Genomic DNA, 27,667 nt, shown 5'->3' with positions numbered 1-27,667 from the left:
TTTTAAGTCAATTAATGAAGTAACATAAAGGGTTATTCTTTCTCCACAGAGAAACTTTTGTAAATTCCTACCTTAACCATAGAAAACCAGTCTGGATTTTCTCTTATGCTTTTCTTACCACAAAGACAGGAAAATATTTAAAACCAGGGTCTGCATTTCATTATGCCATGTATAATAGAAAACCCTGTGTAGAAATCCCTATCAACTTCTATTATATCAAACACTAGTTTTTGATTTTTTTTTTTGACAAACATGTTATTTGATGGAATAGGCAGTTGGCCTCATCTACCAAGGAGAAAATTTAAATTGCAAAAATAAAATGAGAAGCTCTCGTGCATTTTATCTGAGGTTGTTGCCTTGATTTCATAGATACTAAACTGTCCTACAGGTTTGGAAGGAACATGATATAACAAGCATATTGATGGAAATTCCTGAATATCATCAGTTAGGTGTTTATCGGGAGAAAAATACTTTATGTCAACTGCCCATGTCCGCTTTTCCTTTGAGGAAAGGAATAATAAATAAATAAAGAACTTTGAAAAGAGGTTTGTACTGGGAGTCCTCATCTGAAGGGGGAGGAACATCTACCCACTTCAGCACAGCTGGGGGCCTTAATAAGAACATTGGGTTCTCCTTCAAGCAAGGTTAATTTAGAGCTTTTCTGCCTTCAGAAACATCCATAAATTAATTTCGACAACCTATAACATTTTTATTAGCTCTTTCAGGAGAAAATTTGAATGTAATGTGCATAAAAATCCTATAATCTCACATTTCCTGCTTATGAATGAGATGAAATACTAAATAGAAGCATCTAGTGCTGTACCTTATGCTTATCAATAAGCAGTGTTATCAAAACACATGAGTTTTAGGAATGTACAAAAAACTAAATTGTGTGCTGGTTAGAATTTCTTTTCTGCTCTGATAATTTTTTAATGTATCTTCCAGTGCTTATTTTTAATATAAGGTTGTTTTCTTGCCTACCAACTTTGTTATAATCCGTTGTGAATTACTACCATTCAAAAAATCGATTTTTTTCACTTCTTGTTTTCTAGTGCCTGATTATATGAACTTTATCACTTATTTAACCACTTTCCCTAAATTAACCAGGTTTCCTAAGCAACAAAATGGGTTTTGGACTAAGAATAATTGCTGACAGATCATCTATCCTTAACAAATTAGGATTGGCCTACTTTATTATTAAATAACTTATGGCTAGCCTTTTCTAACCTTATCAAATTATTCAGTGGTATTTAGTCAAAAAGGCATTCTTTTTATAGAACATGGTTTATAATACACTCCAAGTTCCTTAAGTTGCTCGAATAGTGACAGTGTGAAATCCAGCAATTTGTAAATTGTGATAGCCTGTGAAATTACTATATGCTCTAGTGCCTATAAGTTGATAATGCTGTATTGCATACTTAATATTTGCTAAGAGGCAGATTTTTTAAGTTAATTATTTATTTTTTAGAGAGAGAGAGAGAAAGAGAGGGAGGAGGGGCAAGAGGAGAGGGAGAGCGAGAGAATCTTAAGCAGTTCCATACCCTGTGTGGAGATTGAAGTGGGTGTGCTTGATCTCACAACCCTGAGATCATGATCTGAGCCAAAATCAAGAATAGATGCTTAACTGACTGAGAAGGCAGATCTTCAATCAAGTGTTCTGACCATACACACACAAATAATAATTAAGGAGCTGATGGGACACTTTGCAAGGGGATGGATATTTTTATGGCCTTGATGGTAGTGATGATTTAATGGCCATGTACCTATGCCCAAACTCATTAAGCTCTATACATGAAATATGTATAGCTTCTTACATGTCAATAATACTTCAATAAGATGGTTTAAAAAATAACTTCTAAAAAGTTTCAAATAGCAAGCTGTATTAATTAATACGTACTATAAGGAATTCAGATAGGAACTTAAAAAATTGTGTTTTAGATATTTCTTTTACTGTATATTTAAATATAGCCTCCATATAATTTGGTGTTATATGTACACTATTTTTACCATCATTTTTTAATATATATATATACATATATAAATATTAATAAAAATACTGAACTAAACCTCTAATTAAGAAATAAAATATTGAGGCAGCCTGGGTGGCTTAGTGATTTAGGGCCGCCTTCAGCCCAGGGCCTGATCCTGGAAACCCGGGATCAAGTCCCACGTCAGGCTCCCTGCATGGAGCCTGCTTCTCCCTCTGCCTGTGTCTCTGCCTCTCTCTCTCTCACTCTCTCTCTGTCTCTCATGAATAAATAAATAAAATATTTTTTAAAAAGAAATAAAATATTAAAAGTAATTATTAGACTTACTTTCCAACAGTACCAACGTTTCCCTCTCTCCTTTCCAGGATCAAACTTTCTCTTGAATTTTATATTAAATATTTTGTTGCTTTTTCCTTCTTGTGTATATACCCCTAAACAATAAATATGTTGTCTTGTTCTCAGTATTATGATGTAAAAAGAATTAATTGTTCATGTTGAAACCCATGCCTGTATTATTCTTGTTTTTTTTTCTTGTTGTTGTTACTGAAGAGTTATCTATTGCATGGTTATGACACATGTATTTATCCTTTGTGCTATAGATATAGCCAGTAGATATATCCAATGCTGAAGTTTCATGGATATAATGCCAAATATATTATTGTGGATGTCTCCTGGATACATGTAGAAGTATCTTTAGGTGTGTTACCTTGGACAGGTTTTTCTGGGTCATAGAGTTTGTCCATCTTCAAATTTGCTATATAAGACTTAACTATTTGAAAAATGGTTTACAAATATTGGGGTGCCTGGATGGTTCAGTTGGTTAAGTGTCCACCTTTTGGTTTTTGCTCAGGTCATGATCTTGGGGTCGTGAGATTGAGCCCCAAATCAGGCTTGTGCTCAGTGCATGCAGAGCCTGCTTGCCCCTCTTCCTCTACTCATCCTGCTTGCATTCTCTCTCTTTCCCAAATAAATAAAATCTTAAAAAAAGAAAAATAACGGTTTATGTATCAATGTACATTTGTATGGGAAATGACAACAGGTTTATTTATCTACAACATAGTTGAAACTTGATGTCGCATAACATTTAAATTTTGTTCTGACCTATTTGGGAAGGAATAGTATTATTTTAATGTACATTTTCAAATTTGGCATTTTTTCTCGATATTCACACCACACTTGTGTTTTCTCTTCAGTAAAATGTTTGGCAGTGTTTCTTATGTTTCTACTTGGATGTTTCTCCTTTCTCTTAAATTATTATAGGACTTCTTTATATATTTCAGGGTTTAATTCTTCAGCAAATAATCTTGTTGAAATACTATTTCCTGATGTGTGCCCTTTCTCCCCCCTCACACATTTTTTTTTTTAATGTGTGCTTTTAGGAGCACACTTCCTTTTTTTTTTTTAAGACTTTATTTATTCATGAGAGAGACACACACACACACACACACACACACACACACACACAGAGGCAGGCAGAGACACAGGCAGAGGGAGAAGCAGGCTGCAAGCAGGGAGCCTGACGCAGGACTCGATCCCAGGACCCCAGGATTACGCCCTGGGCCGAAGGCAGGCACTAACTGCTGAGCCACCGAGGGATCCCAGGAGCACACTTCCTAAATTTAATATCGTTCTATTTGCCAATTCTTTATTTTTAGGGTAAATAGTTTTAGTTCTATTACATAATCTTCCCCCCTCCCCAGGAAGAGGAACATCTCTAGGGTAATTTGTCTTATTCACTAATTTATATTCTAAAGGATGCTTCAGATTCTATATGATACATATTATTTATCCAATTATATTTACTAATTCATATTAACCTATATTATTTCCCTGGAAAGTTACATCAGTTTGAGTGTGATAAGACTTTTATATCATTTCATTTCCATAGAAAAAGTCATTTTTTCCATAGCCACTTAATAAAGAGTCCATCGTTTTTCCACCTACCTTCAGTGCCCACCCTGCCTTATACTGCATTTCAGTACACGTGAGCTGAATCCCCGCTTTCTATTTTCTCCCCTCACATGGTCACATAGACGCCTTCCTGCCCACACCTGGACTCTGACATCCCCGCCAGAGTACACATCTCACACGCAGAGGTCCTTGTCGCCTGGCCCCGCTCTGACAGGCCACCCCACACTGTCTGCTCTCTACCTGGACGCCCTCCTCCTTCTGCTTTGGATTTGACAGTGCTGACCTCTACGCCTGACCTTCTCACTATGCTGGGGCTCCCACACTTCACATCAGGCTCGCCCTCACCCTGTTTGGACTCTGTCACTGTGACAAGGATTTCCCCTAACTCGCAACCTTCCTCATCCCATCAGGCCCTGACATCCATACCGTGTTAGCACCACATGAGGCTGCCCTCCTCACTCTGCTTATGCTCTGACCCCTGGAGTGGGGACATTTGTCTCCATGATCTTGCTCAGAAATTTCTTCAGAATCAGAAGAACAGTAAAACTTGTCGCTGATTTTAAAGGTGGGGCTCAGAGAACAGAGTAAAACCAGCAGGACCCCAAAGTGTCCTCTGTACTGCAACGAAGAGTTACTACATTAAGGAATATCTTTCCGAACTTATAAGCAGGGGAAAAACAAACAAACAATATACATAAATGCCAGACTCTAGAAGATAAAATAACGCTAAGTAATCTGAGTGTATAACTGAATGAATAATTTTTAGTGAATGATTAAATGAATAAATAAAAGATTAAATATAAAATGAAAAGTATTAGAAAACATTATAAATTATAGCTATGAAGCGGGGTGAAATTTGGTGGATTTCCATGTAATTTGACTTGTGTTGAATCTAATAATTTCACTTAGGCTTTCTTGCAGATGGATACATTCCTCACATAAATATTTACTTTTTGGCTCTTCTACTCTTCTGTTAGGGAATAAGTAACCCTAAAACAGCCAGACTTCATAGACAAGATGAGCCTAAGGAGGGTAGGAATGAGACTCAGCTAAGTCCCAAAGAACATTTAAATAGAGCTTATAATGTTGGGGAGGAAAGTAGGAAAATTTTGTTAAAGATAGGCCTCCATAAGGAAAATGGCCTCTGTGAATAGAATATTAGTTGGTAAGTAATAAAAGCATAGAATGAAAAGGGCTACAGGATTTGGAAAGTAGGAAAGCCTGAGAAGTAATGCATATTTAATTTGCTGTGAAGTAGGGAACATTAACTTAAGCAAGACAATGGTACAATAATAAGTGGCATGCAGGGTACATGAAGCTGGAATAAATACCACATAAATAAAAATTAGATGACTATGCACAATGTGTTCAAAAAATCTTATAGCAGCAGAAGAACAGGATGAGGATTGACAAATAAATAAAAATGAAATAAAAATTAGATGAACAGGATGAGGATGAGGATTGACAAATAATAAAAATTAGATGACTATGCACAATGTGTTCAAAAAATCTTATAGCAGCAGAAGAACAGGATGAGGATTGACAAATAACCATGTATAAGTTTATGATTCTAATTATTTTAAAAAGTTTTCAGATATTCAAGAATATTACCAAATTGGAATGTGGTAAAATTAGGTGTTATTTTTTTTCTTCTTCCTCTTCTTCTTTTGGATCTTCTACTCATCCAAATTTTACCCACTGGGGGAAATAATGTATGCTAAGATGTCTGTTTAATGTGAATTTGAAGTTCAAAATGAGATTTTAGAAGCTCAAAAATAAAATTAGCAAGTAAAATAAGTGCATTTCTAATGGAACTCTGGAGACCTAATACTCATAATGGAATAAGATGATAATTGGTTTTTTGAATAATTTTATGCTTTTATGTCTATTTTGAGTGTTCTATTGGAATCATACAATTTTATTTTCATGTTATCAGGATATTTCAGCTCAATAGTATAGCAATATGAATAAATTCCATTATTTTATTAGTTCGGTCAAAAAGTAGAATTAGACCACTTTCTAGAATGTGCTGAACTGTTTTCATTACTTTATCTCTATATGTCTTCTATAATTTATTTGTTTAAAATAATATAAATTCTCAATCATTAGTTCATGCTTAAACAAGTTAGTAAAATATACTTATGCAAATGTGTAGATTTTATCTATCATATTTCATCTAATTTTCAGTGCTGTTGAGATAAAAATAACACTGATAATGTTAAACATATAACCCATTGCTTATATATGATTTCAAAAGCCATATCTAAAAATTTCTCTCATCCATTGCATATTTATGATGACAATGGTATTTTAAATGATTTTGCACCTGGGAACCCAGGGTGGCTCAGCGGTTTAGCGCCACCTTCAGCCCAGGGCGTGATCCTGGGGACCGGGATTGAGTCCCACGTTGGGCTCCCTGCATGGAGCCTGCTTCTCCCTCTGCCTGTGTCTCTGCCTCTCTCTCTCTGTGTGTGTGTGTGTGTGTGTGTGTCTCATGAATAAAAAAATAAAATATTTAAAATAAATAAATAAATAGATAGATAAATAAATAAACGATTTTGCACCTGACAACAGCAATTTAATCTTCACAGTTGTATTAAGAATGAACAACTCAGTATATGTGTGAATCTTAAAGACTTGAGAATGTAAATGTGATGAAATACAGAAGCCTAGTGATAAATCACTGTTTTTGATCATAGAACAGACATCTTCTATTTTTTTTGTACTTTACAAAATAGCAGAACTTCTAGGTATGTGTTGACTTACGTTGTTACAATATAATAACTAGGTAGAACTATTAAATTTTCAGTTATGTATTAGAAATATTAATAATATACGCTATGGTAGAGTATATTTTATAATCTAGATAATGGCGAACAAATAAATGTGTATGCATGTGTGTAAAATAATTGTCAAGATTTTCTTTAATATTGATCAGGTTATGTTTGTCAATTTGGAGTAGCTATTTATTCTTTACCACAACACTGTAAGGTAAATATATTAATGTATAATTTGATTCAGGTTACATCATATCTTAGATGTTCTAGAGCTACCCATTGGAAGAGGTGGTGTTCACATGCAAATCTGTTATAAATTTTTATGTGAAAATCATCATAAATAAATTTATAAATACATTATTATATATTTATCATATGATATACATTATATAAAATAATACTAATATATTATATAGTATTATATAAATACTATTTTTATTGTATAGATAATTTGTCTAAAACATTTTTGATAGTGATTTATTCATTTTTAGCTATCTTATCTCCAATTAGAAATCTTAAGGTATTTTTCTGAGGCTACCTTAATAAGCAAACAATACTGAAAATATCCTCCCCTTGGCATTTTTTCTTTCCTACACTACTTGTTTTCCCTCCTTAGCATTTGTCATTATCTGAAATAGGATGGTCATGTGATTGGTAACACTTAATGAGAACTACTTGTATTACAGCTGCCATTTATACAGGGCTTATCACGTGCCAGGCATTATTCTTAGGGTTTTAGATATAATTACTCATTTAATCCTCAAGACCATCCAGTGAGGTAAACAGTAAAATCATTCTCATTTTACAGAGGGGAGAACTGGAATGTAGAAAGGTTAAGGAAGATCTTGCCCAGATTCACACAATAGTGAAAAAGCAAAACCTGAATTTAGCCCTTAACTATTCTATAGTCATAGAATTCAATTCTATACTGCATTCTCAAGATGTTAAGTTAAACAACAGTAACGTGCATAGATAGATATAATTAAAACATTACAGATTTTAAAAATCACTTGTCAGTTATTTTCTGAACACTCACAGTTTAACATAAATGAAATTTCTCATGTCATTTCTCTCTCTGAAACATTTAATATGCTGTGGAATGTAAAAGAACGGACAGCACATTTTCCCCCTTTCTCTTAAAAGTAATATTCTAAATAATGTATCCTTAACAAATGACTTGGGAACTTTTTAATAAGTCTTTTTATTTCTCACTCAATAGAAATTTATTTCTTGGTAGAAAGTTTGAAGATTGCAGTTGGATTATCTATTATAGTCATTTTATTGCTGAACGTAACTTGAAAAATATTTCTTAAGAAGACTTTTTTAAAGTAATTTTAATGTGCTGCATTCTGGTTGTAATATCAAATATTAGAAGATATTTAAAGTAATATGTATTATAATAATAAATTTATAAAGAAATAACCCTAGTTTATTATTTCATTTTATACAATTTGATTTTGAGCTAAGAAGCATCTTGTTGGTTTAATATTTTTGAAATATAGCATGTTGATCCTAAAAATATAAATTTTACTAAAAGATGTTCAATAGTCCGCTGTATGTCTCAGAGATGTAAACACGTGAATCTAATTCTTTTTGTAAATTGTTACACCAGGAGACACAACTCCTTGTCCCATATAAGCCATGTTTTAAACATTGTTAAGATTCTCAGAAAACACAAATGATTGGTTTCATTCATTAATTCATTTATCCATTCATTCAACTAGCATCTATTGAGAGGTTACTGTGTGCCAGGCACTGCTTCAGAAGCTGTCAAAATTGAGGGAACCAAGCAAAGAAGATTTCTGTCCTGTGTTTATCTTTTCATTGGAGGAGACAAAGAAGAAGTCTAATTCATGTATACATAGATTAAATATTTCCAGAAAATGAAAATAGATACGACGACAGTTAAAACGATAATGTGATAACAATGAGAATGGGAAGTAGCTTCTTTTATGAAGTGATATTTATTTGGGCTGAGTCCTGAGTGTTGAGAAAGAACTGGGCCTATACCTTACTTATCCGGAAGGAAGAGCATTCTAGATAAAACAGATAAGGAAGCTCAGGACAAAGTAAGGGAAAGAAAGCCTTAAATGTAATCTTGTATAAATCACAAGTGTTTATACAAGGAGGCAGAATGAGATTGGATTAGAGACGACAAGAAGGCAACATGACAATACAGATTGGAGGGATATACTTCAAAGAAAGAATGGGGGCACAAGCCAAGGAATACAGGCAGCCAAGAGAAGCTGAAAAATATAAAGACATGGATTATTCTCTTCAGCCTCTGGAAGGAAACAACATTGCCAACAATTTTATTTTGTCCTAGTGAAACTGATTTCAGATTTTTGACCTTCAGAACACTAAGACAATAAAGTTGTGTTGTTTTAGCTGGAAATATAAAAGGAAGAAGGAAAAAGAAAAGAAAAGAAGATCCACTGTGGCTAGTTATAATAGGGTGCTAGAGAGTGCAAGTTAATATAGAAGGATTGGTTTCCTGCATGCCATGAGTACAAGTTTGGATTACGTCCTAACTGCAATGATAACCTGGAGAATTTTTAAGTAGGGAAGGGATGTAGTGATATTTATATTAAAAGGGGAGAGAGAGAGAGAGAGAGCACGAGAAACACATCAACCAAAACACAGTGAGATATATTATTCAAGTGCAATCTGTAGAGTTTATTTCACTCAAAGTAACCAACTAAGTAAGCAAACTAAATAGTATGAGACAATTGGAATTTTTTTAATTGACTGGGTATTTGATGACACTAGAAGAAGGAATATTTCAAAATATGCTAGAGGTTTTGCAGTTTCATTTTCAGTGAGTCCTTATTTGTACAGATGTATATTGAAATAAAAAGATGTAGTGACTGTTATTTTCAAATTGTGGGAGGAGGCTAAGTGAAAAATAAATTAAAAAAAAAATTCTTAATTTATATTTTTTGAAGTCAGTTTATGAGTCCATGATGATTCAGCTCGCCTAGGAAGTGTTCCTCTCTCTCTCTCTTGTTAGTTATTCTAATATTCTTTGCTACCACAGTTCTCCCATGTCCTCAAAAGTATGATGTACACAATTTACCTGCTTTTATTTTGGCACAATGGGTTTGATGGCATGCTTTTACCTGTTCTATTCTACTTGGATAAGGATATATCCTACTCAAAACTTTTAATCCCACTTTTTTCTAATACATAATTTCTAGGGATATCAGAAGAGTCTGGATAGCCTCACATACACAGTGATATACTTTTTTAAATATTTTATTTATTCACAAGAGGGAGAGAGAGAGAGAGAGAGAGGCAGAGACACAGAGCGAGAAGCAAGCTCCACGCAGGCAGCCCAACCTAGGACTGGATCCCGGGACTCCAGGATCAGGCACTGGGCTGAAGGCGGAGCCAAACCTCTGAGCCACCAGGGCTGCCCACAGTGATATACTTTTAAGAGGCTTATAATTTTCGGAGGCTTAGGAGTACTATCTATTTGCTACCGGAACATTGAGTGATAACAGTACGTTTAGTGGGAAGATAGTATGTAGCTAGCCCTCAGAAGAGGAATCCAAGACTGAGTTTTTTCATAGATTTCAGGAACACAGATTTATAGATCTAGGATTTCATTAATCCATAAACACCCCCACTTGCCTGAAGGGAGTTAGAAATGATCACTACTGGTTACCCCAACAGTTAAATACTGTACACATTTGTTCTCCCAATGCCTTTCCTTCCCTCTTTGCTACTTCCTATGCTGAAATAGTGATAATCTGAACAATTATGATACCACCAAATGCCATGGATTGCCCATTTCCCACTTTTCTCTGTCAAGGAAGTTATCTTAGGGATTCTTATTATACAAGCAGTCCAATGTCAGATTCTTACTTTGTGGGTCTGTTTTCATAAACTTTTCAAGTATCAGTTACTACATCAATCAATGATTAATTAGGGAATAGAAAGTTTTCTTAAATTAAGGTTTTCCAGTAGAATTTGAAGGAACAGAGACCTTCGTAGAGGGCAGTGCCACAAGAAGGAAATCATAGGAATACATATCTCAAATTTATAGTTATCCGTTTTATCCATTTTCTGTTGGGGTTCCCTTTTGGAAACAAAAGGGTGAGAACATTCATTGTTTTAGGACATACTTGTCAGCCTCTCAAGGTAGAGAACAAGGTGGAGATTCTTATTAGTAGTAGATTCATAAATGAGTCACTTGTGATTATATTATAATGTATTCATTTTAAAGAGGCCTCGTCAGCTTGAAGTACCCAAATCAACTGTAGGTTTAAATAATGAGAGGTAGAAAACAAGATCTTTGATTGTAATTATATCACTAAGAATATTTTTCTATCTAACCATCCATCCATCCATGTATCCACTTCTCTATTTCCCCTTGAATATATCCCTTATCTTTTAACTCCAACTATACAGGTTTCATTTCATTTATCTTCCCTCAAGCTCTGTAACAGTAATCAGATAACATAGGATAATATGAAACAGTGAACAGATTTTTTTTTCATCTGCTCCTGATATCGAATATAGAAAGAAGATTCATCTGGCAAAAATCAAACAGAATCAAACCCAAACAAGAGCAACAACCAAAACCTCAATGTATGAAACAAAAAGCTATGCAGTTTATCATCTATTATTTAATGCATGTCTTCAGCTAGTAATGAAATAAGCCTTCACATGGCTATAAATGGGGGAAAATTATTACACCTCTTAGCACTCCCTTTCTTCCACACATAAATGTGCGTCCTTGAAATGGATTTAGTTCAAGTATGAAAGTTAGTCAAATTGAAACATAACATTAATGTATCAGATTATATTTAAACATGATTTTAAGGATTTATTTAAACTAGCCATTTAATTTGAAGAAGATGTATAGTTTGGTGTGAAATCAGAGTTGTAAAATTTGTTTTCCTCTATATGAATTTAAAATGGAATGTAAAAAAATAAAAAATAATAAAAAATAAAATGGAATGTAAGACAGTGTACGAATACTTCATCTCATTACGAATTGTAATAAATTCCAATAGGGCTTAAGTTCTTATTTACAGGATATTTGAATGAATTGAATGCCTTTGGATGCATGAAAATATCAATAAATGCTTTTAAAGACCACATAATTTCTGACAGTATAATTTATTTGTCTTATAGATATTTGAGAAATACGCAAATTAAGTAAATGTGCAGCATCATTCTTCTGCATCTACATCCCAAACTCTTGTCTTGTCTGGGTAAATTAAGCTACCTGAGAATCTCAGTTTCATTCAAAACTTTTTTCCTCCCCTCTACTCCTGACAACAAGTTCTGTGGAATCAATCGAATAGCATAATTTGTACTACTCCTCCTTTGCACCATCAACTACATTAAGCTTTCTCAATTCCTCCTAGAGAGTGATCAATTCCTACCTTGTTTCTTTGCACCCAGTTTTTAGTCACAAATGTATCACTTACTTTGTCACAACAAACATTTCCCCAATGCACAGTTCTGATTATTTTCTTACCTTGCAAAAGACTTAAAACTTTCCCCCATACCAATACAATGATATTATTTATCATAGATTCTTAGATGCTCCAAAATCCCATGTGCAATTAAATTCCGATACTAGTATGTAATGTCAGTCACTAGCTCTATTTCCTCTGTTTTGGAGTCTCCAGACTTTATTCTGATTAGAAGCTATAGAATTTCTCTATCAGAGACTTAGGGTCTAAGATCTGGAAGTAAAAGGAGGAGCAAAAGTGTAGTTTTTTTAGCATAGGCAGACTGTGCTTCAAATTAGCAAAAATAATGTTTTAGAACATACACTTATTCACAGTGTATATATGAAGGAGAATATATCAGCGTTACGTATTAAAAAATATGATAGGTATGAGATGGGGGATACTAAGGTCTTACAATTTACCAGCTGTGTTATACTTTTACACCCAATGCACAGATGATTCATCTCCTTGAAAGATTTTTTTTTTTTTCTGTTTAGACTCCTCCGTCAATCCTAATTCTCAGGAAGTCCCAACTCAGTGCTACTACCTGATGAGCCTTATTTCAATTTAGGCTTTAAGAAGAAAACTTTTATCTGAGATATCATTTTAATATGAGATATCATTTCAATGTATTTTAGGCATGTGATCTAAATGCAGGCAGTGTAAATGCATTTAGTGTAAATTTAGATAGGATATAAATGAAAATATTGTGTTGAAGGACCCTTTCACATGAAGTAAATTAAGACTTATTTCCATAAGAAATAAAACAATTTCTACTTAAATAAAAAATTACAGATGGAAGTTATAACAGTATCTAATATTTCCAAAAATAAACATTGCAAACCAATTCTAAAAATAATTGTACCACAGTCTCCATCTGTTATAATGCTCTGTTAAATTGTGGGATCCATACTTTGTATCATAAATAAGCTATCATAAATAAGCTACCGTAAGTATGTATTCCTATGTAATTTTATAGTGGTCCATAAACTTAAGCTAAAGAGTTGTTAGGCATTACCTTATGTTCACAATTAAATATATCACAGTTCATGGAGAGAAAAAAAAATCTTTCTAAGGTTAAATAATAATGTGTTTCTATCGAAAACATTTTTTTTTTCTCCCTTGTTCACTGTGCACAGCAGTTCCCTTGGAGAAGCACTGCTCCAGACTGTGATCTAGCTGGGCTTGGACAGGGTTCTCATGGCTTGGATCCAGTTACCTGGCTTTGGCATATGAGTCAATTCTTTTTCAAGTGTGTTTAGGCATCAGGGGTCAAAGCTACATGGAACATACCATTTTTATGGCAGACCAGCAGGGTATAAGGTATCAGTCCAAACTGCAAGCTTCATTTACAATTTCTGCTCATATCACTTCCAGGCATACTTCAATGCACAAATCAAATTACCTGGATAAATGGGAAATAATACTCCCAGGGAAAACAGATTCTTTCTCAAGAGGGAGCGAGTGGATAACTGCTTTAGAGTAAATCACTCTGTTACAGACTAACCTTTCATTTGCAAAATCCACTTTCCTTGTGTTTGCAAAATCCATAAACACCTGCTTAGGACACACTAAAAGGCTTATCTATTTACAGTGGTAGGCTGGACATCCGGGATCTGTGATCATAGTAGGGGTAAATTTGGCTTTTCTTTGTCCAGACATCTGTGAACTAAAAAGACACTAAACATAATGGTGACACAAACGGGGGTGAAATAAATGGAAGGATTAATAGAGGGAAATATAAAGTGTTTGAGCCTCAAAGAACTCAGTGGTCTACAGCAACTATGAAACATCTCTGGGCAAATGTTTCCAGTTCCCTCTACTCTGTGTTTACTTAAACTTCTTTTTTTATGTTGAGAAGCAGTTCCCTAGCTCAATAATATTCAATCTTTGGCCCCACTCTATAGAAGGCACTTTCTTTTCTAAGATCCTCTTTTGCCACAAAGGAGGAGGAAATTGGAGAACTGATTAACTAATGAAGTGTAAATAATGAATTGATGTGATTGTTAATGTACTGGCTTTCTTTTCATCCAAGTGATTCCAGTTCAATGACTGAGTGTTAACAGTGTTGTCCTTTTTTATACTCTTCCCTCTGACTCCAAGAGAGATATACTCTCTTAATGTGTTTTCTTTGATACCTGGTTCAGTGATCTGATGATTTGCTAACTAGATATTAGCTGAAATAATGCATGTTATTTAATTTAAATGGTTGGTTGACAACAAAAATATTTGAATGTATTTTCTGTAAAATTGTTTACTGAATTATCATAATGGAATATTGAATATATCTGAAACATTTTGTGGTTTCCTTATTGCAAAATAATTTTTAAGTACACTTTTTTATTAGCAATACAACTTTGTAACATTATTGTTATGATTTGTAAATTTCAATATACAGTCATATAAACTGTAGGCAGGCATATATGCATGTGATGTTGCATAGTAAATTACATCATCTAAGATTATTTTCTTAATATCTCATTAAATTGGAGGGATCATTATACTTTGCTAATGTCTCCTCTCTTATTTGCTTCAAGAAAATGTTGAACATTTGCCAAATATAAGTTTGCATTTATTATCAAGGACTCCTTTAACACTGGTCAAATGTCCACAATAGAAGCTTAAAATTAATTCACCAAAATTTGTCCATATGGTTAATAAGTTATATTGTTAGTATGCAAATTGAATAATTTATAATTAGAAATATTACAAAATTGGAATAAGGCTCTTATCTTTATAATATGATTTTTTATTTATTGCTCTTACTTATAATATGGATTTTTAAATTTAGTTTATATTCTGCTATCTCATAAGTGCATTATTTTTTCATACAGTGGATTTATCTTTTGGAATGCAGACAATTTACCTCTATCAATCAGTTCTTTTTTTTTTAATTTTTATTTATTTATGATAGTCACACACACACACAGAGAGAGAGAGAGAGAGGCAGAGACACAGGCAGAGGGAGAAGCAGGCTCCATGCAGGGAGCCCGATGTGGGATTCGATCCCGTGCCTCCAGGATCGCGCCCTGGGCCAAAGGCAGGCGCCAAAACGCTGCGCCACCCAGGGATCCCCTCTATCAATCAGTTCTAAATCACAAGAGGTCTGTTAATCAAATGTGGGAGTTAAAATTATGTTTAGTTATGATTTATCAATTATTAGGGATTTATGTAAATTTGTAAAGAAGCATGATTTATCAATATTTACAGAAGAGTTTAGCAACTACACAAGGTTTTTTGTGTTGGCATGTATCAAATTATAACTACACACACACACTTACAATACTAATTTGTTAAACAGCTCAAAGTATTATCATTTTCTAATTAAGAGCCAAGTGATGCTTTGGTATGAAATAACCTATAAAATCTATAGCCTACAAAATGGATAAAGAGGCAAAAATGATTTGTTACCAGAAGATTTGCTACCCAATAACAACATTAATCAACAAGATAAATGAAATATACACAATTTATTTTTTAATGATTATAGTGGTAGATAAGCAATAGCTAATACATATTTTATTGCACTGATCCAGTAAATATTTTAAAATATTTTTATGTATCAAAATAGATATCTATATCAGTATCAATCAGTTGAGATTGCATTTTTCTTCATACAACAGAGAAATCTGACCTCCCCCCCCCAAAAAAAATGGCTTAAATGAGTCTATAAGTCAGAGGTTTGCTTATTTCATGTACCAAGATGTTTTGGGTCTACAGCTTAGGGTTGGTGCAAAGATCATGAAGTTCATCCAGGACTTAGACTTCTCTCTCTTTTTTAGTTTATGGCTTTTATCCTCATTGTAGCAGTAAGAACAATGGTAGATGATGTAACAAGAGTCTAATAACAATGGTTTTAATACAATAAATTTTCATTTCCTACTTTTTCAAAGTCTTATGCGCTTCCATAAAATTTAACAAAACATAGTTAAATTCTTAGTACATTGTATTTTCTTAGGGGAAAGTATTGTGCTGTATTTAGAGATCACCATTTATCATGGTGTTTAAAAATTTTTATATGTACAAGAATGAATTTTGGACTAAATCAACTATAGGGTTCTAGTTACTATGTCATGTGCTTCTTATGCTTTTTCTTTTCTTTTTTTTTAAATAAAGATTTTATTTATTTTTTCGTAAGACACACAGAGAGAGACAGAGACATAGGCAGAGGGAGAAGCAGGTTCCATGCAGGGAGCCCGATGTGGGACTCCACCCCGGGACCCAGGATCATGCCCTGAGCTGAAAGCAGAGGCTCAACGGCTGAGCCACCCATGCATCCCTTTTATGCTTTTTCTTTTTCACCAATACATACACACTGCATAAAGCATGACGACTGTGGTACTGAATACAATCATTTTGTAACCTAGTAATATTTCTGAATTCTTTGAAAATCTATTCCCTGAAACTTGTAATGAAAAATGGGCTTTAAAAAAAGAAAAATGGGCTTAAAGTTTATAATATGATTTCAAGTTTTTTGTTAAAGTGATGAGAAAGAGAGAGAAGAAGAGAAGGATTATTTTTCTTGGTCTTGACCAATTTCAGGTAAACCTGTTAGGCACAATTTAATTTTCACAAAATTCAAATTGGATGAGAAAAAAAGTAAAAGTAACAATTTGAAATAAGTAATTGTTATAACAAAGAAAATTAATACTAATTTAATATTCTTTCACAGATTAATGATATACATATATTTCCTATGTGCACTCACATATGTGTGTAATTATGTAGGTTCCCCATGTGATTGGTACTGAACAATAGCTGGAGTTACTAGTGAAGACACTTGGTTTTATATCTGTATTTAAAGCAGAAACTCAGAGTTTCCTGTGTGGCTCAGTTGATTAAGCTTCTGACTTGTGATTTTGGCTCAGGTAGTGAGATGGAGTCCTGCTTTGGGCTTTGTGCTCAGCAGGGAATCTGCTTGAGAGTCTCTTTCTCTCTCCCCTTGTTCTCCCACTTGCACTCTTTCTCTCTAAAATCAATCAATCAATCTTATAATAAAAAAGCAGAAAGTCCACGGAATTGTAGAAATTAGTTGCTTTTCTGCTAAATTATTAGGTATTAAATGTGGTGGACATAACTTCCAGTTCATAAATATTTCATTCTTCTTGTTCTAGGACACTAAAACTATATAGCTAATTTTTTTCCTTCCAGACATGTTTAAATAAACATTGAAGAGGCTACAAACTAATCCCTTGCCAGTGTTCTCCATTAGCTCCATCTTTGCTTCATGAAATGATTAAGCAGTGTTAATAAATACCTTTCTTCTCAAAATTAAAATTCCAGAGGATTTTCTTGCCATTACTGTGAATAACAGTAATAGAGTTCTCTGTACATCATTTGTGTGTACAAATCATAACAACATAACATCAAGTTATGTATCTGAAATATTTATCTATATGAAGAAATAACCCTCATATGATTTTTACTTTGGTCACCAATGTATAGTATACATATTTTAATATGAATGGGAAAAATAATACATTTAATATATTTTCAGTTCTGCTTTTTTACTACTAAAGCTACATGTTGCATTATTTAGTTAATATTTGAAAGAAATTGTTTGTGTTTATTCTTTTTAGTAATTTAAATAGAACTCTAAGTCATACCATCTCGAAAATGTTTATTTTCAGAGGAATTCTTTGATAGGACTAATTTACCCTTAACCCATGTAAAAATAATAGCAAACTTTGAATATTTGTACATTTTTTATAAAATTGCATTTTAATTATGTATATTACTCCATATAGTTCTCCTGAGCAGATAATATAACTCATTATTATTTTTCTTCTGTTTATAACACCAAAAATTAAATAAAAAAACAAGATTTCAAGGCTTTCAAAATCAAATATATTTAATTATTTGGATTGAAAACAAAATTATATATATATCAAGGTAAACAAGAGCCATATCATAGAATCTATTGCAAAAATCATTCTTAGAATAGATAAATACAGTTTAAAAAAAGTGACACATTCAAAACTTGTAAATTGAAAATTAATAAAATACAAAAATTTTAATCATTATTATGCTATTGGCTCTATTTTATGTTTTATTTTTTCTTAAATATTTTATTTATCTATGAGATAGTATGATTGAGTGCATGAGCCAGTGGCAGAGGAAAAAGTAGGAGCAGACTCCCTGACAAGCTGGAAACCTGACCCAGGGCTCTATCCCAGAACCCTGGGATCATGACCTGTGACGAAGATAGATGCATAATCCACTGAGGGGCCCAGGAGCCTCTCCATTGGGTCTACTTTATAATAAATTAGTTATTCACAATACCTTCAATCCAGCATACAGAATTCATGTGAAGTAAACAATTATTAAATAAGTATGAATTATATTTACATATGAATATGTATCATATATGTATAAATTTAAGTTATGCATGTATAATCAATATATTATCACTAATAAATATAGTAGTGAGTAACTCATAGGGTTCAGATGCAATCAAATTGAAAAGATTGAATAATATTTGTCCTCTAAACCATTTTTATCTAAACCGCAGAAAATCTGTATACTAGCTCAGAAATCAGAAGAATATTTCTTTTAAGGATCAGAACAGATATTTTCATTTTATGTTCACCATTTTGTTAAATATATCCATTCTTTGTTTTAAAGATTTTATTTATTTATTCATGAGAGACACAGAGAGAGGCAGAGACACAGGCAGAAGGAGAAGCAGGCTCCCCACAAGGAACCCGATGTGGGACCCGATCCCGGACCCTGGGATCAGGCCCTGAGCCGAAAGCAGAAGCTCAACCTCTGAATCACCCAAGCACCAGGCATCCCTATATCCATTTTCTCAAGTCAGCATTTAGATAATTCACAATTTGTTCCAAACTTATTCTAGAAACACATATTGCTTTGCAATAAATTGGTACATGGGTCTCAGTTTTTAGAAGCTGAACGTTGATCATGAGGCTATGGGTATTAGAAAGATTATGTTATTCACAATACGCATTTATTTGTGTATATGGAGTGATATATGAACATACTGAAAATACAAATATTACATATATTCATTTCTGTTATAAAGTCATTCTAACTTTTTAGGAAGCAGCGAGAATTTTTTTTTAAGATTTTATGTATTTATTCATGAGAGACACAGAGAAAGGCAGACATAGGCAGAGGGAAAAGCAGGCTCCCTGCGGGTTGCCTGATACGGGACTTGTTCCCAGGACCCCGGGATCACAACCTGAGCCAAAGGCATACGTACTCAACCACTGAGCCACCCAGGCGCCCAGGGAGGACATTTTTTGGTAGCCATCCTTTATTGATACCCATGGATTGTTAAGTTCCAAATGAACTCCTATGAAAATGTATAAAATAGAAATTAACTACTCAAGGTCAGGATTGTCTAAATGGGACAATAATTATAATGAAGAGCTTGTTTTTTTAAAGTCCATAGACCTGGAGTCTGAATATGAAAGGTATAATCTGTTATACACTTTTGGAGAAAGGAATTTACCTTTCTTAATCTTAGAGTCTGCTTTTTTGAATGGGTGGGGACCATAATAATCGCTAATATTATTTGTATGTCAAATTATCTCTGCATTAGCTACTTCATTCTTACAATAACTTAAGGGCTTTGCACAATTTTCCCCCATTTATAGAGAAATCTGAAGATAAAAGATAAAATTTAATAGTGCATTTAGCTATAAAAATAAATATCCCAGTTGTAAAAAACAGAGCAGTAAGACAATCATAAACAATCTGAGTCTAGAGTCCAAACATGTAACCAATACATTGTTTTTTTCAAGGAGTCTAATGAAGATTAAATTAGAACATGCATATACAATGAGAGTGAAATTTCTAATACATAGTAGAATCTCAAGAGTTATCCATTGTTTGTGCTATTAACTTGTTATTAATTTGCTTTTATACACTATTAGTAATTTTAGCATAAATCCACTTAGTATATTTGAGTAGAAAAAATAAATGTCAGTTAAAACAGGGAAGTATAAATCATTCCTTTTTTTTTTTTTTTTTTTTGTGATAGTCACAGAGAGAGAGAGAGAGAGGCAGAGACACAGGCAGAGGGAGAAGCAGGCTCCATGCACCGGGAGCCCGACGTGGGATTCGATCCCGGGTCTCCAGGATCGTGCCCTGGGCCAAAGGCAGGCGCCAAACCGCTGCGCCACCCAGGGATCCCAGTATAAATCATTCCTTAAATATAAAATTTTAAAGTAAAACATGCTATCACAAATTTACTAGAAATATCTTTATGTAGTTATAAATTTTTCATTAATCTGTTTTGCTCTCTTAAACATATTAATTATTTTTTTAGCATTGCATTTTTTTATGTAATAGAGTCATGAAATCCTAGTCATAAAAAGACATACTAGTCTTTTTCACTTTTTCCCCTTCTGGCTATTATTTTACACCTCTGGCTATTACTCTCTTGTTTGAAGCAACATTTATGTTTAAATTCAAATAAAAATATGGACTATCATATCCACATGAGGAATTATGCAGGTAAATTCAGATTATAGTAAAAAAATCTTCAATTTACCCATTCCTACTGATGTTTTTGAAATGGTGCCCCTTGAAATAATGAAGATCGATGATTTCTTAGTATCTTATCATTTTTTAAAGATTTTATTTATTTATTTGGCACAGAGAGAGAGAAAGAGTGAGAAAGCACAAGCAGGGGAGAAGCAGACTCTTCACTGAACAGGGAGCCAGATATGGGGCTCCATCCCAGGACCCTGGGATCATGACCTGAGCTGAATCAGATGCTTAACCGACTGAACCACCCAGGTGCCCCTATTTCATCAATTTTTAAAAATATTTCTACTTATCTATAAAGTATGTGTTCATGAGATTCTTTGAAATGCTATGCTATTTTGACTGCACAACTAAATAAATCCTTTCAAAGCGATACCAAGCAGTGACATTCTCTTCTTTTCTAGATACAAAGGAGAGAAGGAGGATGGACTACATGTTAATTGCTGCAACAAGCTAATTATGCCAAGTGCTTGTACACAAGCAAAAGTTATCTGCTATCCTCTATCCCTCTTGTGTTCATCTGTCTTTCCTTATCTGTGTTCTTTTTTCTTTTTCCCCCTCTCGCCATTTGGTGGCATATTCATTTTTCAATCACTTTACCTTGGCATCACTAACAAACCTTACTCTTTTTATTTTCTCCCACATCCAGGCTGTTCATGCAACACATTTCAAAATTTTGTTATTTCTTCCTGTTCCTGTCTTTAAAAGCTGTCACTTCCTTTCTGTTCCCAAAGACAAAAATCCTCATCCTAACATCTTTATCTACAACAAAGTGTCTTCTTAAAATATATTCAGTTGTTAAACCACATAAATTAGCAAGTAAAGTTCCTGTTTTTCATTCAAGGTGATTACACATTTTACACTAAGTTGCTTACAAATTACTTCTGACGCTACCAAAGTTGAATTCATTTGGACTTACCCTGGGACTTCTCTTTCATATTTTTCAAATCGAATCTCCTGCCCACTTTGCTTCTCCACATTGTTTTCAATGCCAGACACGATTCGTTTATAAATGTTCCTATACTTGTGGGGTAAAAAAAGTCTCAAGCTTTATGGCTTTGTATAAATCAGCATAGAGCAGGACATGCTGTGGTAAGAAACAATCTCTGAGTCTCAGTGGCTCACAACAAGACAGATAATTTTCTCTGAATACCAAACTGAGGTTGACTTCTGTCTGAATTACAGTTGTATGGTGTCTTTACTTTCAGTACAAGGCTGACGGAATAGCCTCTTTTTAGAAACATTGCAAATTTGTGGCAGCAGGACGTAGGAACCATGTACTGGCTTTAAAAATGTCTGCTTTAGCTGACAAAGACTACTTCCATTCATATATTGTTGAAAATAAGTCCTATGACAGTGTTCAAGTTCAGGGGCATAGAAATATAGGTTTCCTGCAGGTTCACTGAGGCAAGGGCACCAACCTATTTGACCAGTAGCAGTATTATTTACCACAACCTCACAATCACTACCACTATGATCAAACTTATATAGGCATTCTGATGAAGAAAATTCAGTTGATTTGGAAATATGAAAAGCACAGTCTATCATCATTCCTCTGAAATTAGGTTGTCAGTTTGAAACAAGTCTCTGTCAGATTGTAAGTCTGAGTGGCAGAGGCAGGGCAAAATATATCTCAGAGATACGAGCTCCAGAAGGACATGAGAATGATAAGAGGCTACAGCAGTGCCTTCTGTATAGTTGCACACAAGCTTTTTTGTCAATTATTTTTATTCAAAGGTAAGGGCCAGTGATGCAGGGTGTGAATGTCACCAGTTAAAAAAAATCAGTAGATGAAAAGGACCAATTAGCAAATGCATCAGGCAGGGCACCATTGTGGGAGAAAATGTTGACTGGGTTCAGGACCCTTGTCTGAGACATGGGAATGGACTCAAAATATTTGTGATTCACTAGTGAATCAGAACATCATCAAGGTGATAGTTCTTATTTTAACTAAACGTATGATTACAGTTGGATTTACTAATTGATTTTTCTTGTAGTGAAGTCTTCTTACTTTATATAATTATTTTAAATAAGCTCTAAAAAAGTTTTTAACTTTAGTATATGCTCTAAAAATATTCAGTTCCTTGAAAATGTCAATTAATTGTTTAAAAAGTTTGGTGAATTATAATAATTTCTTTTCTTGTTTGGAATTAGAGGATGGCATCAACGAATCATAAGCCCGCATGCTATGGATGTTCTTATAATTCAGATTCACAACTAATCTGGAAAATGTATTTGGAGTGAACTGGTAAATATTCTTTCTCTGTGTAGGTCTCTGCTTGGGAGCTTGATAGACATCTCTTGTTAGCTTATTAAATTGTAAACCCTCCCACTTTTTAGGAAGCCTTCATGTTTACTTGAAGTTTATCTTTTTTTTAAACTTCTAATGTTTTATCACAGTTCTAACCACTAGAAGAGACTAAAACAAGTCCATTTTTGTCTTTTTGTTATATAACTTCAAACATTTGCAAACTACTATGGGTTCTTTCGTACCTTTCCCTTAACTTTTCCCAGAATATATAACTCAGTATCTCTGATGTTTTCCAATATGGCAAAATTTATAAATCCCTTAGCAATCTGATCAAATTCTTCAGGGCTCTTTTATTCATTGAAGAAATATTTATTGTCTATGAACTCTCCACCATTAGGAATTGCCCTGATAAAATATTGATCATGCTTAAACTGTTTTTCTCTTATGAAACTTACTGTTTAGTTGGTAGATAAGAAATGATCACATAAGTTCATATATAGTAGTTATGAGCATGATACATCTTTTAAGGAAAATTATTGCATGCTTTCTTAATACCTTCCATGTAACAACCTGCTCTTACTAGATGTTACACTATATCTGATCAGCTGGGTTTGCATATTGTAGTTCCGTTTTCATATCTCAATTACATTAACTCTATTTGCAGTAGCATTAAAATAGTGACGTTACTGGTCAATAATATATGATTGTAGTTTTTTAATAAGCTGTCATATAGAGAATTTTTGATGTTTTTTTAAAATTCTACCTTCCAATTCATATTTTGCCATATTATTACCTATTAAAGATAATAAGGAAATATACCCTTCAAATGAAACATTTTTTTCTGGGTTTGTATTAGGTTGGATTATTTAGATCATATTTAAATTAAATTTTAAGCCTACAAATGATGCAACATGAAAAGGGAATAAGGTGATGTTTTAGTTGACCTTAGAGATCTATGGAAGGTGTCAGGTTGGATCACAAGAGACAATTGCTGTTTGTACCTCCTCGCTAAGGGTTGACAGTAAGCCAGGGTGCAATGACTTATTGTTTTCATCCAGCCAAGAAGTAAAAGTGCCTTTTTATTCTTTTTACAACTTAGTAATCATAGAATGCTCAAGAAAAGCCTAAGGTAGAAAATGTATTGAACTAGATAGAACTTAGCAATTTAAAGAAAACTGCTGTTCTTGTCCTGTAAAAATGAAAGAGATGATTGAAATTTAAGACATTAGGAGGTAAAAGAAATTGAATTCTCAAGATTAATTTTTTAAAGGACCCAAGGATTTAGTTCTGTTTTTCCTTTTTTAAAGAAAAGTTGCAGTTGTAACTTGCTAAAAGAAAATGAAATCTTCAAATTCCATTACATAAGGAAAAAAAACCCTCCAGTATTTGATCTAAATAAGTTATGTACAGACAAGGTCCATTAGAGAGAGTTTCCTAAAATTTGTCACTGAAGAGGACAGCAAAGGAAATCAAATGTTTCCTAGATTAATACAATTTCAGATTAAGGATATTATGAGTCTAATTCAAAGTACATATTTTTGAATGGAATGCTATGATATTAATTAATGTTTACAAATAGAAGAGTGGTTTTATTTGATCAATTTTCTAAAATCGGAAATCAATACTTCATTTAGATAAAATACTAAAATGAAATATAAAAACCGTCAAATAAAAAATTGGTGCATTTTCTTATCTACAGTAAACATTGGGATGATGCAAATATGACATTGACAAAAAAGATGGTCAGGAAAACAGTGACTAGCTGTATAAAATTACCTTTTATCATTCATATCTAAGCTTCATGATAAAGCCACTGAACTGAAGTAAAATACTTTTCCCTGAGTGTCTCTGTGTTTCTCAGGTAAACAGAGGCATCAGTTTGTCATCAGCTTCTATATGCATACCCCTAAAGTGGACCACAGTTGACTTACAAATCAATTTTTAAAATACCTGCAGCTTTGCCTTCTTTAACAGTCTTTTTGCTCATTTTTGCTCAGAATGTTCTATGCTGTATGAACCCATCTTGCAATTGATCCTGGATTTGAAGCTGACAGCTGTGAACTAGCAGGAAAATGATGTGGCAAGAGTTGCTATTCCTGAAGAGAATTCAAAGAATGTTCTATTTGGGCAAATTGTAATTCATGACTCACTCAGAGAGCACAAATTTTTATCTTCTTAGTCCCTCTGAGCCACATGGATTTCAAAGTACAATACATATTACACATAAAATAAATATACACATATACATGTATACATAGACGTATATAAAATATGTATATATAATAATGGATTTATAAATATATAATATAAAATAAATATAATTTCCTTACATTTAATTAATATTATTAAAATTTGTTTATGGTTTTTACTTAAAGTATTTATATTTATTTTCATATATAATGCAAAAAAGATATTGTAGTACACATACCAAATATTATGTAACATTCTCAATTGGTTCTGATGCAGTACCCCATAATCAAATCCGTTAATATTTCTGTACCTAAAAGATATAGCAGTCACACTGAGAGATAAATAACAATTATAAAGCATGGTATGGCCATTCATGTCATGTTTAGAAGTGAGTTAAATATTTTGAAAATACTGGGTTTTTAAGGCTTTTCACATTGTTATTTGTTCAATAAGCCTGTATTCAGAAAATATTTATTCCGAACCATATGTTCCAGGTAACCTACTAGGCATGGAAAAGGATTGTCAGGGAGTAAGAAAGATAAATCTAACTTTTTGGTTTCATACGAGTCTCAAGAAATCTGAGGTTCCAATTTATTTATGCAAGAAAGGATTGTCTTTAGGTATCTCTCTCACTTTTTTTTTAGAGGATGTTTTTCTTTTTTTTTAATTTTTATTTATTTATCTATGATAGTCACAGAGAGAGAGAGAGAGGCGGAGACACAGGCAGAAGGAGAAGCAGGCTCCATGCACCGGGAGCCCGACGTGGGATTCGATCCTGGGTCTCCAGTATCACGCCCTGGGCCAAAGGCAGGCGCTAAACCGCTGCGCCACCCAGGGATCTCTCTTTAGGTGTCTCTTATGAGAGGAGCTGCTGATACCTTCAGGGACATGCATCTGCTCCACTGCTTCCCACAGCACATTAGAAACACTGATTGGTACTTGCCTCACAAGACTGTAAATATTTTTATTCATGCTCTCTTTTTTACTAGACCATAGAGTCCCCAAAGCAGGGTCATATTTTACTCATGGTTATATTCTGTGCACCCAGCCCATTACCTGGAGTATAAGAAGCACTAAGTATGTATTTAATAAATAAAATTGATGAAATGATTTTCACCCAAATTTGGGGGAAATAACCCAAATACTTCCTGATTCTTAATTTTATGTGCCAGGCTATATTAAAACTTCTCTTCAGTCTATCAGAGAATGATTATTAAGAACATATGAATTCATTACATGTGGATGTGGAAAGCAAATTTGAGTCCAGATCTTTAATTTGAGTGAGTGAATATTTACTGAAGAACTGGCATTATTATTCTTGGTTGGTACTTTCCTTATCATTTAAGTAAAAACTAAACAGTGACAATCTTTATAGTAACAGTACAATGATTTGAAAAGCGAAACTGTCATGCCAACATTATTTAATACAGGTGCTCAGGAATGGAAATAAAAACATATTGAAAAAAATAAAGAAAAAGCGTACGTTGGTGTATGTTGAGAGATTGAAAAGAGCATTTACAGGAAGAGGAACAGCCTTTTTAAAGATGCAAATTAATGTTGTCTAAAAGAGATACAGTGATAATTAAATATACATAGATGGGCTTGGGAAGGTGAAACCATGAAAGCACTGTCCTAATGCCTACACATGAGTACTAAGGCAGCAGTACAGTTAAAACTTAAATCTACTTGTCGTGTTCCATTCTGATTTTATTGATAGAATTTTATAAGAGGCTGTCTTTAACCCAGTAAAACATGTTTTCAGAACTAATATCCATAATTATATTGAAAATATACCAATTTACCATTTCAGTTATATTGAAAATGTCACTGGACAATGACTATGCTGAGATGGATCAACATGGATTTACAGATTTTTGAATCATAACATAAAACTTCTTTGCAAGAGTTTCAGCAAAATTAGCTTTCAGGAGAGGAAGAGTTCAGAAGCAGGCTTGTCTGGAAACATTAAGAATTCAGAAGCTGCCTCTGCGGAATTGGGGGCATTCAAAAACTTGGGTATTTCTGCTTAGGAGAATGGTGATACTCAGATAGGCCTGTGTCACCATCTTGGTTTCAGAATACCTGCCTAATCACAACAGCTCTCCAGACAGAGTAGTACCATGCACTATAGGCTCTAAGAAAAGGGGGCAAGAAAAGGCAAGAGCAAGTGCTAAGATGTTTGGGGACCTGAAGAATCAAAAGACCATTGCAGGGGAACCACTAGCACAGGACTTTTATAGTTAGAAGGAAGTAAACAAACATAAGCATGGCGAAGAAGAAAAGAATAATTTTCTTTTGGTTCCTGTGTTAAAACCAGATGGATCCCCCTTTATGTAATCCTTAGGTGGCATACCATTTTGTATTTTCATGTATGGGATTATTTTCTATGAATTTGAATTGATACTTCATGAGATCCTCTTTGACCTACAACTAAGACTTTCCAAGTGAAGTTTTTCAGTCATACTCTAGGTATCATTTTCTTCCCAATGTAGGGGTTATTTCTGTTCTAGTAACTGTATTTCTTTTCTTTAAACTAGGCCTTTAAAAAATTCTCACTTTTCCTTGGCT

The 27,667-nt window shown here is 33.6% G+C and overlaps 1 long non-coding RNA gene across 2 annotated transcripts in view; it reads left to right on the top strand.

Annotated features, from left to right (window-relative positions):
* Window positions 1–27,667, top strand: part of LOC112923769 (uncharacterized) — a 127,545-nt gene that overhangs the window by 82,495 nt on the left and 17,383 nt on the right. The window contains exons 3-5 of one of the 2 annotated variants that reach the window (XR_012002020.1): window positions 20,770–20,910; window positions 22,813–22,906; window positions 24,907–25,043. The exons of the other annotated variant lie outside the window; for it this stretch is intronic. This is a non-coding gene — a long non-coding RNA (uncharacterized lncRNA). Of the gene's footprint in view, window positions 1–20,769; window positions 20,911–22,812; window positions 22,907–24,906; window positions 25,044–27,667 lie in introns of those variants that run through there. 2 annotated transcript variants of the gene reach the window in all.

This window comes from Vulpes vulpes, chromosome 6 (assembly GCF_048418805.1).
Source record: "Vulpes vulpes isolate BD-2025 chromosome 6, VulVul3, whole genome shotgun sequence".
Classification (NCBI taxonomy): Eukaryota; Metazoa; Chordata; class Mammalia; order Carnivora; family Canidae; genus Vulpes; species Vulpes vulpes.
This window is presented reverse-complemented; position numbering and strand designations above follow the sequence as displayed.